The 13,243-nt window shown below is 38.8% G+C and overlaps 1 pseudogene; it reads right to left on the bottom strand.

Annotated features, from left to right (window-relative positions):
- Window positions 1–1,421: 1,421 nt before the first annotated feature.
- On the bottom strand, window positions 1,422–3,023 carry LOC147328066 (GTP-binding protein Rhes pseudogene; annotated as a pseudogene).
- Window positions 3,024–13,243: the final 10,220 nt, after the last annotated feature.

Genomic DNA, 13,243 nt, shown 5'->3' on the forward strand with positions numbered 1-13,243 from the left:
CTGAATGGGGGGGGGGGTGTTCGGACCAGAACTACAACTGTCTCCCAGTTGCATGTAGGGGAACCATGCACAGCTATTTCAGGAACTGCATAATGATCTGCGTTGTCACAGCTACACAGTAGTAATGCACAACTGTTCAACTGTTCAGTATTCAAATGTTGTGATGCTAATGAGAGGCTTCATTTGTTTTGCTTAACTTTGTCTACCATTGTCTCAGGGGTGGAGACAGTAGTGCTGACCTTACTAACATATGCTAAAGTTGCTTTCATCTTAACACGTAGTTCCAGGAGACGTAAAGTCTTTTTTTTTATTTTTTATTTTTTTTTATAGATTTGGCTGCAGGTGTTTTGGTGTCATACATAAAATCATTTTCCTCAATAGGCCTGCCTTAAATATGTCTGTTTTTAAAGGTTGTATTTAACCTGTATATAACCTTGTTTGCAGGTACCACAGTAAATATAGCGTACCCACATTGAGGCCTCAGTTAATGTAATGTGTGTTTTTCACCAGCAGATGGCAACAGAGGTCAGAAAATACTGGCAGGCGTGTGCAGTTAAGAAATTTAGAGCACAAATTGTGCTAATCACAATTGCTTTTACCGAATGTTCTCATTTTTTATTTTGTTTAAATCACTTGTCACAAGAAAATGAGTAACAAGAACAGTGAATACTTAATTTTGTAATTTTATGACTGCCCATGCAAAGGGAATGGTAGAGGGAACATGCTGGGGCCTCACCCAAAACAAACAGTCTTTACGGTCCTATAATGTATGCATGGCATTAACAAAGAGATGCTTCTAAGCTTTACTGCATCATATTTAACCATCTCATATTATGTAATTATACCTTTCAGTTTAGCTTTTTGTGTTATAAGAGGGCTATAAGACTCCAAAACATGTTCTAGAAAATAATTTTTGCTGTAAAAAGTCTTCTTTTTGGCTTCCAACTTTATGTATACACTACTTTTTATCAGCACGGTTTCTATTGTCTTTTTGCTTATTTTGTGACCTTATTACTACCTTATTCATTTGTAACCTCCTGACATCCTTTAATGTAAATAATAATTCCGGTGCTGTGGTTAACACTGTTGCATCATAGAAGGAAAGCCCTGAGTTTAAATCCACTGGCCTGCTGGGGCATTTCAGTTTAAGATATGCATGAGCATTTTGAAATTGGCTGTAGCTGTGAATAGTTGTCTGTCGCTCTGTGTTAGCCTTGTGACAGGCTGGTGATTTGTGCAGGGTGTATGCCTATCATTCGCCCTATGAAAGGTGGTAAAGGGTCCAGCCCCTCTGAATTGCATGGGTGGAATAAAATTGACATTGTACTTCTTCACATACATATCAATGCTTATCTATTTTTCATGTCTTTAATTATGTACCTAGGTATGTTTATTTACAGAAACGGAAACATTTTCACAAGTGTTGCTTTTCGCTTTTATTACACATTAAAGACACTATTCCACATACATTTGTTAAATAAACAGCTAAAAAATATATGAATACATGTGATGATAAAAAAATGAAATTTATAAAAACAAGCATTTTGAATGGCCACATCAAAATGAAAAGTGCATTTATATTTCCATTTGACCACAGTTTTTTTTAATGCAAGGGTAATGTTATGCTTAGTAGAAAATCCCAGTTAAAAAAAAATTCAAACAGTATCATGTGCTACAGGTGAATCACTAAGTTAAAAAAAAAATTATATGAGATATACAACTTTTGCAGTGACCACACCTGATACATATATACACATACTTCCCCTTAGTAAACAAAGGATAGCAACAGTCCAGATAGCTTAACATGAGGAAATGCAATAGCTTTACAGTGATCTGAACACCAGCAGCATGTCACCAAATAAGCAACAACAGCGTTACATCAAGTGCACATCTAATTCATTCTCTCCATTTAATTTTAGGTTCACAGATATTCATAAGGTAGCAGTCTGTTTAGGTTCGGTCTGTACTTATTTTCTTCTTCCTGAAGTGTTTTTTGTGTGTGTTTGTGTGTGTCCATAATCCCAGCCAGGCAGCTCTTATGATGTCCAGGTTTCTCTCTCGTTCTCTCTGTCCAGCACCACTGAGTTTCACAACATACCTTCCATATTCTCATCCACCCTGGCTTTTTGTGAATCAAAACACCATCTCCCCTCCTGTGACACTCACTATGACAAAATACAGCTGTTGGTCTTGTTCATGGGTGGCCGAAAATCGGTGTCTTTTGGAATGGTCTCCCTGCGTCGACGTAGTGCGGGGCTGAGGCGGCTAGGAAGGTTTGCCTGTTGCAGGAGCTCCTTGAACACTTCAACGACATTGGAATTTTCCTTTGCTGAAGTTTCCACATAACTGTTGTTCCAGTCCATCTCTACAGTTGATAGCACATCCTCGTTGGACACTTGACGCTCCTCTTCTCTGTCCACCTTGTTTCCCACCACCACGATTGGTGTGTACTTGTCCTCTTTGATCTCAAGAATCTCATCTCGGAGGCTCTTGACAGCCTCCAGTGATTCTGGGTCATCCACAGCGTACACCAGTGCGAAGGCATCACTGCTTTGGATTGAGAGCTTGCGCATGGCGGGGAAGGAGTAGCTACCGCTGGTGTCCAGGATTTCCACAGTGACCTTGACCCCGCCAATGTCATATTCTTTACTGTGCAGCTCCTCCACAGTACGCCGATGTTTGGGTTCAAAGGTGTCTTGGAGAAAGCGTCTGATAAGGGCCGTCTTCCCCACGCCTGCTGCTCCCAGAAACACTAGGCGCACGTGTGTCTTCTCCTTCACCTCCAGAGACATGTCTTATTTTTCTTTCTTGGCCCAATTGAGAAAAGAAAATGTCCCAAAAAGTGTCTTATTTAATGCACTTGCAAATATTAAACCTGTCAGTAATCTTTAACCTAAATATTTTCTCAAGGAAATCTCTCCATGTGCAGTTTGAAAATTCTTGTTCCTGAGCTTCTTTCCTTTTTGTTTTTTCACCTGATAGTTTTTAAGCTCCCTGTCGAAGCTGCTTATTGGGTGCTTCACTGTGCCCTAAACCTACACACACTGCCTTTTATGCCTGTTTTGGTGAGAGAGCTCAGTGGCCCACCCCTGCGATTGCAGCCAATCAGCTCAAGGCAGCCTGTTGAAGTACAACATCTTGACAACCAATGATTTCAGAGTATGTAAATCAGTGTAAAGGGCCACTTCAGGCAGAGAAAGGAGGCGCTATATGAGAGTGGATACATGATAAGCATAGCATAGAAAATATTGTCTGAGTAGAGCCTGATTATTATTCCAAAGAGTCGCAGAGTACTTCAGTGGAAGGAAGTAGTACCTCAGGTTTGATAGTATAAGGAAAGAAATGCACACAAATAATCAGGTAATTTATTTCATTAAGCAGCATTTTGACATTTTCTTTGGTGGCAGCACGATGGGCAGTTTTATCTTATCTGTTGTATTTATTCGTCATAGAGTTCATCTTGATTAGACATGGTCATCCAATATATGAACATAATTTCTGATGATAAAAGCTCTGATGTCTTATTCACCATAAATTGCTATCAGTAACTCATTTGCAATAAATAATATAAGAATGCATTCGTAGAATGATAAACAGCCATCTCAGGTGATGAATTCATGGTGCATACAAAACGCACCATGAATTTTTTGCGAAACCAAACATTGTCCATAAGATCATCTTTACTTAAAATGAACAGAGGAATTGAAGGTCAGCTTTCAGGTAAGGTTATCGTTTGATTAGCAGCAGCTGCCATTGCATATAATAATTTGGAAGTTGAGATAATAAACAAAAATCAAGCAAACAAAAGAAATGTGACTTAAGCTCCTCAGCCTTTATTATTCACTAGTGTGGCTATTACTAGCAAGTATGCCTCTAGCTGTCTAAGAATTAATCCTGCCTGCTTTCAGTTTGTTCCTTGGGTGTGAATCAGACTTGTGAGCCTTTCTAAATTCCCCTCCAGGAGATTGACATCGTCTCACAGCCTACCTGGTTTGTTAAGTTACGCAGCAGCGTGGAAACACGGCAAGCTCTAGAGAACACTGCAACCTGTCCCAGCTGCTCATATTTTTAATATGCACTCGTTTGCTTTCATCTGGGGACTGCTGTGTCCCAGAGCAAAGCGCTGTGGGAATTCAGCTGTGGACTAAAACAATGGGAGGAAGTCTGTGCTGGGGAATTTAAATTTGTAGAAACGCAATTTCACAGCTTGATTTGATCGCTTTCAGACGAGTCAAAGGTAGTTCAGTTAAATCACAAGATAAACTGTATCCTGTTGTTAGGCTCAGGTTGCTTTGTACGCATTGGATTGTATTCTTAAGAATACATTTCAGTGCATTAATAGTTTCTGAAATTACAAGATTGTCAGCATAGCAGGTGTTACTTGCATAAACTTAAATAGTGGTCTTCTTCAGGCTCTTGTCCTTTACTTTGTGTAGTATTTCATTTTATTGCTATAGTTATTAGATACTGTGTACAGTGTGCACTGTGTGCTAAAATACATCAATGACATGATCATTGCATAAAATATTTAACTGAGCAACAGCATATAGTTGGAGCATAAAATAAAAATATATTTAAACTACTCCAATCTAGACAAAAAACTTACTTAAGCGCTGTCATTAAGCACAGCTTTACTGTAAGTGTTGGCTTCTTGTTACAAGCCTTATGTATTAGAAAATGCAGTGGAAATATGTAAATTAAAAGTGGACCTCACACGACGTGAAGCCCTGCCCATTAATAGTTAACAAAGTAAATGAAAAGTGGCCTTCCCATCTGTTGCCTCTGGATGTTTTTTTTGTGTACTTCATGTGCCATTATGTCTCACATCCCAGGCATTTTTCTATTTACGGTCACGTTGCCCCGTGGAGATGATAATGACCAGATGGCGTTGCCTGACGGACTGAAACGAATTCAGCTCTGATGTGTGTTAGCGCTGTTGTATACCATAGAACAACATAATGATTCCGTGGCTGTTCAGTCCAACGTGTTGATGTTTGTTTGATGCAGAAATAGCACTTTTGTTTTATCCTCCTGTCGTCTGAACGCTTTGATTTTTAGTTTACATGCAGTTTTCAGTGGCAGCTCAACAGGTTGCTTTGTTTCCACGAGCTGCGTCGTGACACTATTGTAATGAATGTGCCATTCTACTTCAGCTTATTTCCTTTTGCCCCAGTGGCAGTGGCACACAAAATTTATTGGAGTTACAGTTTGTTTGTTTTTTCCCTGTGCAACTAAAAGAAAACTAAGAAAAGATGCAGAAAAATGCTTAAAATATTCAAAGTAGTACACCTCTTTCTCTCTTTGTTGACATTGTCGTTCAAGGCTAATCGTGAAAATATTCTGTAACTGATGGACATCAACTGGAGCACCTCTTAGACAGGTCTATCAGTTTTTGTAAAGTGACATCTTTTTTGCATTTTTACCTCTGCACACGGAAATGGTGGATCAATAAAGGTGTAATTTGATCTGTAAATTTTTCCAAACTGCTTTGGAATTAGCCATTTTATACACAGTCCCCAATTTTCTGAGAGTCATTGTCAAAGTCTGTAATCAAGAAACAGCATCATGAAAGCAATTACACGGTTGACAATGTTCATCACCATGCTGATGTACTGGAGCAAAAACGTAACTGGCCAAAAACTTACTAAGACCTAAGTGTAGGTGAAGCTTGAACCAGTACTCGGGTGAATAACTGAAGTGCATTGGGACAAACACACACTTAGTCCAATTTCTTTTTTTCTTTTTTTTAATCGCTCTTCTTTTAATTCCATTGTAGTTAATTAGAACTTTTTTTAAGCAGGAAAAAGGTTAATATTAGTGTTACTAAAAAGAACAAAAATAAAACCTCTCAGGTACTTTTTGTTCAGATATCAGTCCCCGAACTGTCTTTTAGCCAAAGTCAATAATGATTAGTTTTACATCTTTATCTGAAACAGGGCTCCTTGAGGCTATGAGCCCCTTGTGTATTATTGAGAAGCATAGGCCCTGGCTGTGTGTATTGATAGAAAGTGGCCTGTGTCTTGGCCCCTCTGGCCTGATTGTCTGCACTCCTGTTGGAAATGCGTGCACTGCACTGCTGTCTTGTCAAGATGACATGAGATGATGGTCTTGCAATCTGACAGATGCCAAATATAAATGTTGCCCTATGTCATAGTTGACCTTGGCTGCTACTCATGCATCCTTTGCCTCTATATGTTCTTATATAAAGTGAGATGTTGTTGGAAAAGTCTGATCTTTCAATACTTTCTGTCATCCCTTCTGTTGCTGTGCTACTTGGCCCTAAGGCCATTTTTTTCCTACTAAAGAAGATATAAATCTTTAAAAGTGGATCGTCTTTAAAATATAATACGGCTCATTTGGACTATAATTGGCTCCAAATGAGCCAGTTGATGTCCAATGAGCCGTCGAACATTTATCAATAGACATTATGTTCTAAATAGCTTACTGTGGTAATTTTGTGCTTAGTCATATGCCATCCATCATAAACAGAACTGTGAAACTGGTTAAAGGTTTAAGTAGCACGGTTTATGCATGCTGATGATCATGATATTAATGCAGAGGGTTTGGTATTTTCCATGATTGCAGGTACTTGTCATGACAGCTTTCTGCTGTCACCATGAAATCTTTCCTCTGCAGCTGTAACACTGTGCTGATATTCTACTGTGCTGTGCAGTCAGAGTCGCACCTTGTTGAAGCAAATTGATTCGTGCATGTACAGTAGATGAGCAAATAGCAAGTAGTAAATGTTAATGGTAGAAATGATACCAACTTTATGGTCATGTTTTAACTTTATGGCCGCACAGCTGGCTTTGCCGCCCCTGTCATTTATTTCATGACTTCCTTAAATAGAAAGTAATCATCTGCCTTTTTTCTTTAGTATTTTCTGAGGAAAAAAGCTTTATTATTAAGGTGAAGTTATAAGCGTCTTGACGCATGCTCATCATCATCCAGGTAAGGAAATCTCAAAAAGTTGTCACTGTTCATCTAGGCGTCACTTGACTCCACGAAGAAGCCTCTTGGACGAGTGACGAAACATTTCTCCCACTCAAAATGCTACATCCAGATGAACAGAATCACCTTTTTGGGGTAAAGTTATAAGCACAACTAGCTGATGAAATCGTTTTTTAATTATATTTGACAATCAGGCTTGTTGTTTGTGCTCAAATATTGTAGCAGGCTATCCTCATTCAAGGACTGACAGGATGTCTCCCAGGATATTGTACGTCAACAGTCAAATCATCTGTATGGCTTGCCAACTACTATTAGGGTCATTGCATCTTTGTCAGTGTACAGAAAGACATGCAGTGATAATGGTTATCACTACGTTCCACTGGTGTCTCATTCATGGCAAACACATCAGGACAGATTATTATGCACATATTTATCTATGTCCTTTGGCATAGCTAATGATAGTGTTATAATGGTAAGTTAAATTATCATAATGTAATATGTGTCTGAGTCATTTTAATTTTTGGGATTACTCCAGTATCTGTCTACTGATTTTGATTTTAAGGGATGAATGTGCTGGTATTGTGATTTTTGTTATTAATAAATGCTGCTAAAGCGCTCCAAGTACTTTTTCTGCTGATGGGGTGGGCATACATCGCCCTGCTGCTGTAAATACTCACTAAAGCTTGAGTAATTTACATCAGTTTAGTCATATGTCACATGTTGACCAAAGTGCTGCAGAGCAAATAAAATATCAGATAGTTAAATAATACAAATAATTGATAATAATAATAATAATGATAATCCAGTCTGGATGTAATAAAAGCCTGAATGACCTTCTCAAGGTTGCTAATAGAGAGAAATGTTTTAATGTTTTAACTTTAGTTTAACGTCTTAACTGAAAGTCACTGGCTTTAACAGCTGATTTGATCTATAAGTCAAATTGAAAAAAGAAGCAAAGATGACACCAAAATTGGGGATGTATGGGAAATGTAGCTGTCTGTTGGATAAATCACAAAGGTTATAGTTTTTAGGGAATTGTTTAAATCTGGATATAAAACAATCTATTGAAATTTTTTTTTAACGTTCTCTGGAACCATGACAGAAAGGGAAATCAGAATGACAATAGTGGTTAAAATAATGAATTGTGTTTGCTTTTTTTACTGTTACGAAGTACTTTTCCTGTTTAGTTATATTTTTGAGCATTTTGTACTGTTATATTTTTCTACTCGATGTAGTGAGATGCATAAAAGAGCAACTTTTTCCAGTGTGAGCTAGTGAGCTCTGTATTTGGTGGCTGTCTGCTCCTGCTCTGTGGACAGGAGTACGTTCTGGTGACGTACCCGGTTTTACTTACATTTCAGTTTGGTGACCAAATCCTGTAATTTGTTCTTTTCCTTATTAAAAGGTGATAGCAGCTTGCCCCTGTCTTTTAATTTAATTTGTAATAGAAAAATTATTAAAAACCTTTCATTTTGCCTCCCTGTCTTCTTTTTTCAACCCCCACTTTTTGCTGCTTTCCCACTTCCTGTGGACCTTACTGCTGGTAGTACTTTTTTAACACGATGGTTAAAAAAGTACTACCAGCAGTAGAAAAAAGATGAAGTTAAGCTAATGAAAAACCTTTCAGAATCCAATTCAACAGCAAATAACCACATACTTTGTATAAGTCCAAATAAGTTGAGATTTATTGCTACACCAACCAGTAGGAGATGCCAAGCACCTACAACACAACAAAACTTTTTAAGTGGGAAAATCACTCTGGTTATATGACAGCTGTCAGCCCTGGATGTCATTTGGTTGTTGAAGCCAGCAATGTAGCTCACCCCGTGTCTTCTCATGAGGTTTGTTTATGGTATAAAATATAAAATGCTGGCAGAATCTGCCACTGTGGACAATTCACTTGAACACTCCTGTATCAGTCACATTTGGACACTCCCACAGTCAGTGACATACAGATACACACACTGTGGAAAAAGTGGCTCTTTCATGCATCTTGTAGGCTGTGCCGTTGTGATCTTTCTATTTTTGGGTTTCCATTTTTCCCCTGTAACTGCAGTGCGATTTAGGCCAGCGAAGCACAATATCATGTCTGGAGTGATTTTTCAAAGCACTGACTGTTACTCTCCTCTTTTCAAAACACTCTTACTTGGACAGATTAGGGTTGTTTCCTGAAGCTATGCACACTTCTTCAGCCTGATTTGTTCTCTTGTATGTTTTGGACATTATAACGTTGCGCTGAAATGGTTTTCTCTCCAGCTCCCATCTGTCTCAGTGTTTTGTGGAACGGCCTCAATGAATCTATGGAAAATGACATGTTCAGTGAAAAATGTGTATTTTTAGTGTTTCACTGATGAAAATCTGGGGAAAACAAAAAAATCCTGGTTCAGGTCACGAAAACATTTCTCACTTTAGGTTCATTCTCGTTGTGGATTCTCAGACTAAGTGTTGCACAAAATGTGCTCCTGCATAATCTACCCAAGCCAAGCAGAACCACTTGCAACAGCATAATTAACAGCTCCTTCTTGATTAGCACCTCAGTAAGAGTGTCAGGAAGGCTGTCACAAATCACCCGAGTTTTATTAGACACGCATCACAGTGGTCTGCAAACATAACAGCTGCTAAACAACATACTACCATACTATATCTATTGAGTATAATAGCTAACACAAACCACTATCTCACAGCAACAGCATCCTCTCAATCAACAAGAAAATCTTCAAACCAATTATGCACATGGCTATTGGATGTGGGAAGCACGCGTAGCGATATTGTATGCGAGTCTCTGTGCCTGGGGGTGAAAAAAAGACTTCATACAAATTATATTAATATCTCATTTGTCCCAAGCTACTGATTCTCTATTAAAATGTGTTGAGGTGATAAATAGATGTGGAGGATCATGGTGAACCACAGAGGATCAAGAATCCAGAAAATTAGGGTTCAGCTATTACTATGAAATCTTTTGTCATTATTTAAACCACAGAGAGGATTTTATTTTCTTACAGAGAGGGCAGCAGATTTCTGTGTCTTAAAGTAGGGGGATTAAAGCTTGGTTACAGGATACCTAAGCTACTGAAACACATTTCTGTTCATCTAATTATCCAGTTGATGATTACAAGAAGGGCTGGACCCTGCACAGATCACCAGCCTATCACACCCCAGACTTATTTATCCTATCATATTATACACAATAATAATTTTAATGGATACTGTTGCTTTTCTGATGTGTCTGTAATGGCGTTAATAGTATTTATTCAAGCCATCACAGGTAAACATTTCTGCAAAAAATAAAAATAAAAACAGTTTGAGTTCAAATTATTTTAACTGGAATAAATGGATAACAGTGCAATGACAGCAAAAGATGAATATAAATATTCCTTTATTTTTTTTAATTATAGTCATTTTTCCAGATTGATTGTCATTTGATTCTTTTTTTCAAATGAGGATTAGGGGAGAGCTGCAACCATCTGCACTTTCATGTTACAAAGCAACCACTATCTGTTATTACTGAGAGCTTCCTGCTGAAGGGTTTAAATGAATTTCAGTAAACCGATCAGTAAACTGATCAGCGCGTCATATCTCATTCCAAAATATAAATAGCTCAAATAGCGGTCCATAATCAAATATTTCAACATGTTATCTCTCATCCTCATAAATGTGGGCGTGCTGAATGCAGTCCACAGGAAACAAGTGAAACCAATTGAGCCGGCAGCTCAGTCAATGACTCACCTCCAAAAGTGTGGCTTAATGTATCCTGTTCTATAATCAGTTCACTGTTACAGCAGTGACTCAGCACCAGGATGTTTCTGACAAGCAGAACCCTGGTACCTTCTGCAAACACTTGCTGTGTGAATGTTTTTGTGTGTCAGTGAAACAGGAAAAAGGTAGCTAATGAGAAGTTTAGGTATTTCTGGAAATCGTGTGCATATGTCAAAACAATATTAGAATCATTTTAGTTTAATTATGTCTGTGAAGGTTCTCAGTCATCCAGGTCATCGTAGTCAAAGGAGCTTGCAAAGAAAAGCGTCTGGACTTAGTAGTGTTGTTTAAAAACTTAGAAGAGATAAGCGTCTTCGCTTATCTCTTCTAAGCTTTTCTCTTTCTAAGTTCTCTTCTAAGAAATGCTCAGTGCATTATGGGAATCATTATGGGTAGGGATGGGTACCGGTGTCCGGTGCCATGATGGCACCGGTTCTGACATAAACGGTAGTAACCAGACCGAAAAGCAGCGCACATTTCGGTGCTTTATTTCGGTGCTTTTTTTTTTTCCTGAGCTGTGATACACTTTAGATTCTAGCCAATCATTTTACGTTTCCGAGGATCGTAGGCGGGGCCAGGTACGTACGTTCTGTTAGAGCAGAGCTACAGATTAAAAATGCCCAAGGCGAAGCGGTCAAAAGTCTGGCTGTACTTCATAGCAAAATATGCAAACTCAGCAGCCTGCAACAAGTGCTTTAAGCTGATACTGTGATACTGTCAAAGGAGGTAACACCTCAAATCCGATGAAACACCTGGCGACGCATAGCGTTTTTTTTTAAAGCCCAGAAATGCGCCGTATTTGATAGCTTGCTGCGAGACCTCACACCGAGCAATCTACTGCGGGTGGGTTGCCTGTTATGCAACATCCCCCAAAAACACGAAGAGGAGAGTCCTGGCCCCTAGCCCTGCCAGTGTAGCAGAAATGATGACGGATGATGGTGGCAGCAGCAGCCGTTCTTTTCTGCGTGAGTAGCTAATTTACGTTGAGTAGGCTAACCACGTTATTACATTAATGCATGTAAGGTGAACTAGCAAACATCATCATAGCTACATGCGGCTGTCTTCTTGTTTGATGGCAGATACTCCCTTCACCCTGGCTAAAAAGGCTAAAATGACCAAAGAAAAAGTGGAAAACAGTTAAACATGAGAGGTTTAGGACAAAGTTTGTTTTTTCCATTGTTTAAGCACTGCTTCCAGCCAAGAGTGATACCATATATGCCCCATAGCTGCAGAAAAGGCTAACATTGTTATATTTTTACAAAAAACAGCTGAACATGAGAGGTTTTTGGACCAATTTTGTGTTCTCCATTCTTTAAGCACCGGTTTGAGCACCGTTTGAGCACCGGCACCGTTTCAAAAGTACCGATTTGGCACCGGTATCGGATAAAACCTAAACGATACCCATCCCTAATTATGGGTATAATGATGAACTGATACTTTGTTTTGAAGTGGGGCTTACTTCAAACAGCACATGCATACTCATTGAGCAGCATTAGGGCCAAACCTAAAATGCATCACATTTTAGTCTCTTAAGGAGTTTAACAGAACACAACAAGCAGTCTAAATTACTCCACTCAGTGTTGCACTACACACCTAAATGCATAGTTATAGAGTGGGGTTTACATCACTCAGCCATCCATCGATCCATCTTCTTCCGCTATATCCAGGGCCGGGTCCCAGGGGCAGCAGCCTAAGCAGAGAAGCCCAGACCTCCCTCTCCCCAGCCACCTCCTCCAGCTTATCCGGGGGAACACCAAGGCGTTCCCAGGCCAGCCGAGAGATATAATCTCTCCAGCGTGTCCTGGGCAGTGTTGGTCAAGTTACTTGAAAAAAGTAATCAGTAACTAATTACTGATTACTTCCCCAAAAAGTAATCCCGTTACTTTACTGATTACTTATTTTCAAAAGTAATTAATTACTTAGTTACTTAGTTATTTTTAAAAAAACACGATTTACAACCTGAATAGGTGATAAAGCGATAGATCTTTCAGCCCAATTCTACTTTTTCTGCATAATCCATCATACAAAATGTAATCAAATGGAAAAGTCCCCTTTTTTAAACTTGTTTTATCAGTTTTAATCTTTTAACTTTATGCATCAAGCAAAAATTAAATTATATGCACCATTCTCTGACTTGAAGAAACTAGTTTAACATTTAAACCTATTTTCTGCACATTCCAGCACATAAAATAAAATATTTTTTGTGTTTTCACTCAGTCTTTCAAATAGATGCAAGTAAAACACAGCAGAAAATAAATAAAGTCAAAGACTCAGCGGTCCTGTTGCTCTATTTTCACCTGTAAAGCAGGAGTGGGGTAGGCGGAGGTTTACCCTCGTGCAGGTGTGCCGCTGTCAGTTGAAGAATCCGCGAGTTTCTCTGTGAATTTCCCATTACATCGTAGCACACTCGATGCTTGTTTAGGTGTTTTTTTCGCTGTAAAAAGAAGTTTTCTAATGTTTTTGTCACTTTTTATGGAACCAAATTCAAAATAAGGTCAGTACTTCCACACTTTAAACGCTGCACGCTCATACTCTC

Source organism: Aulonocara sp. 'chitande type north' Nkhata Bay, linkage group LG6 (assembly GCF_057382095.1).
Source record: "Aulonocara sp. 'chitande type north' Nkhata Bay isolate Kocher_YH1m ecotype deep benthic linkage group LG6, A_spYH_male_GT1.1, whole genome shotgun sequence".
In the NCBI taxonomy this organism is placed as follows: Eukaryota; Metazoa; Chordata; class Actinopteri; order Cichliformes; family Cichlidae; genus Aulonocara; species Aulonocara sp. 'chitande type north' Nkhata Bay.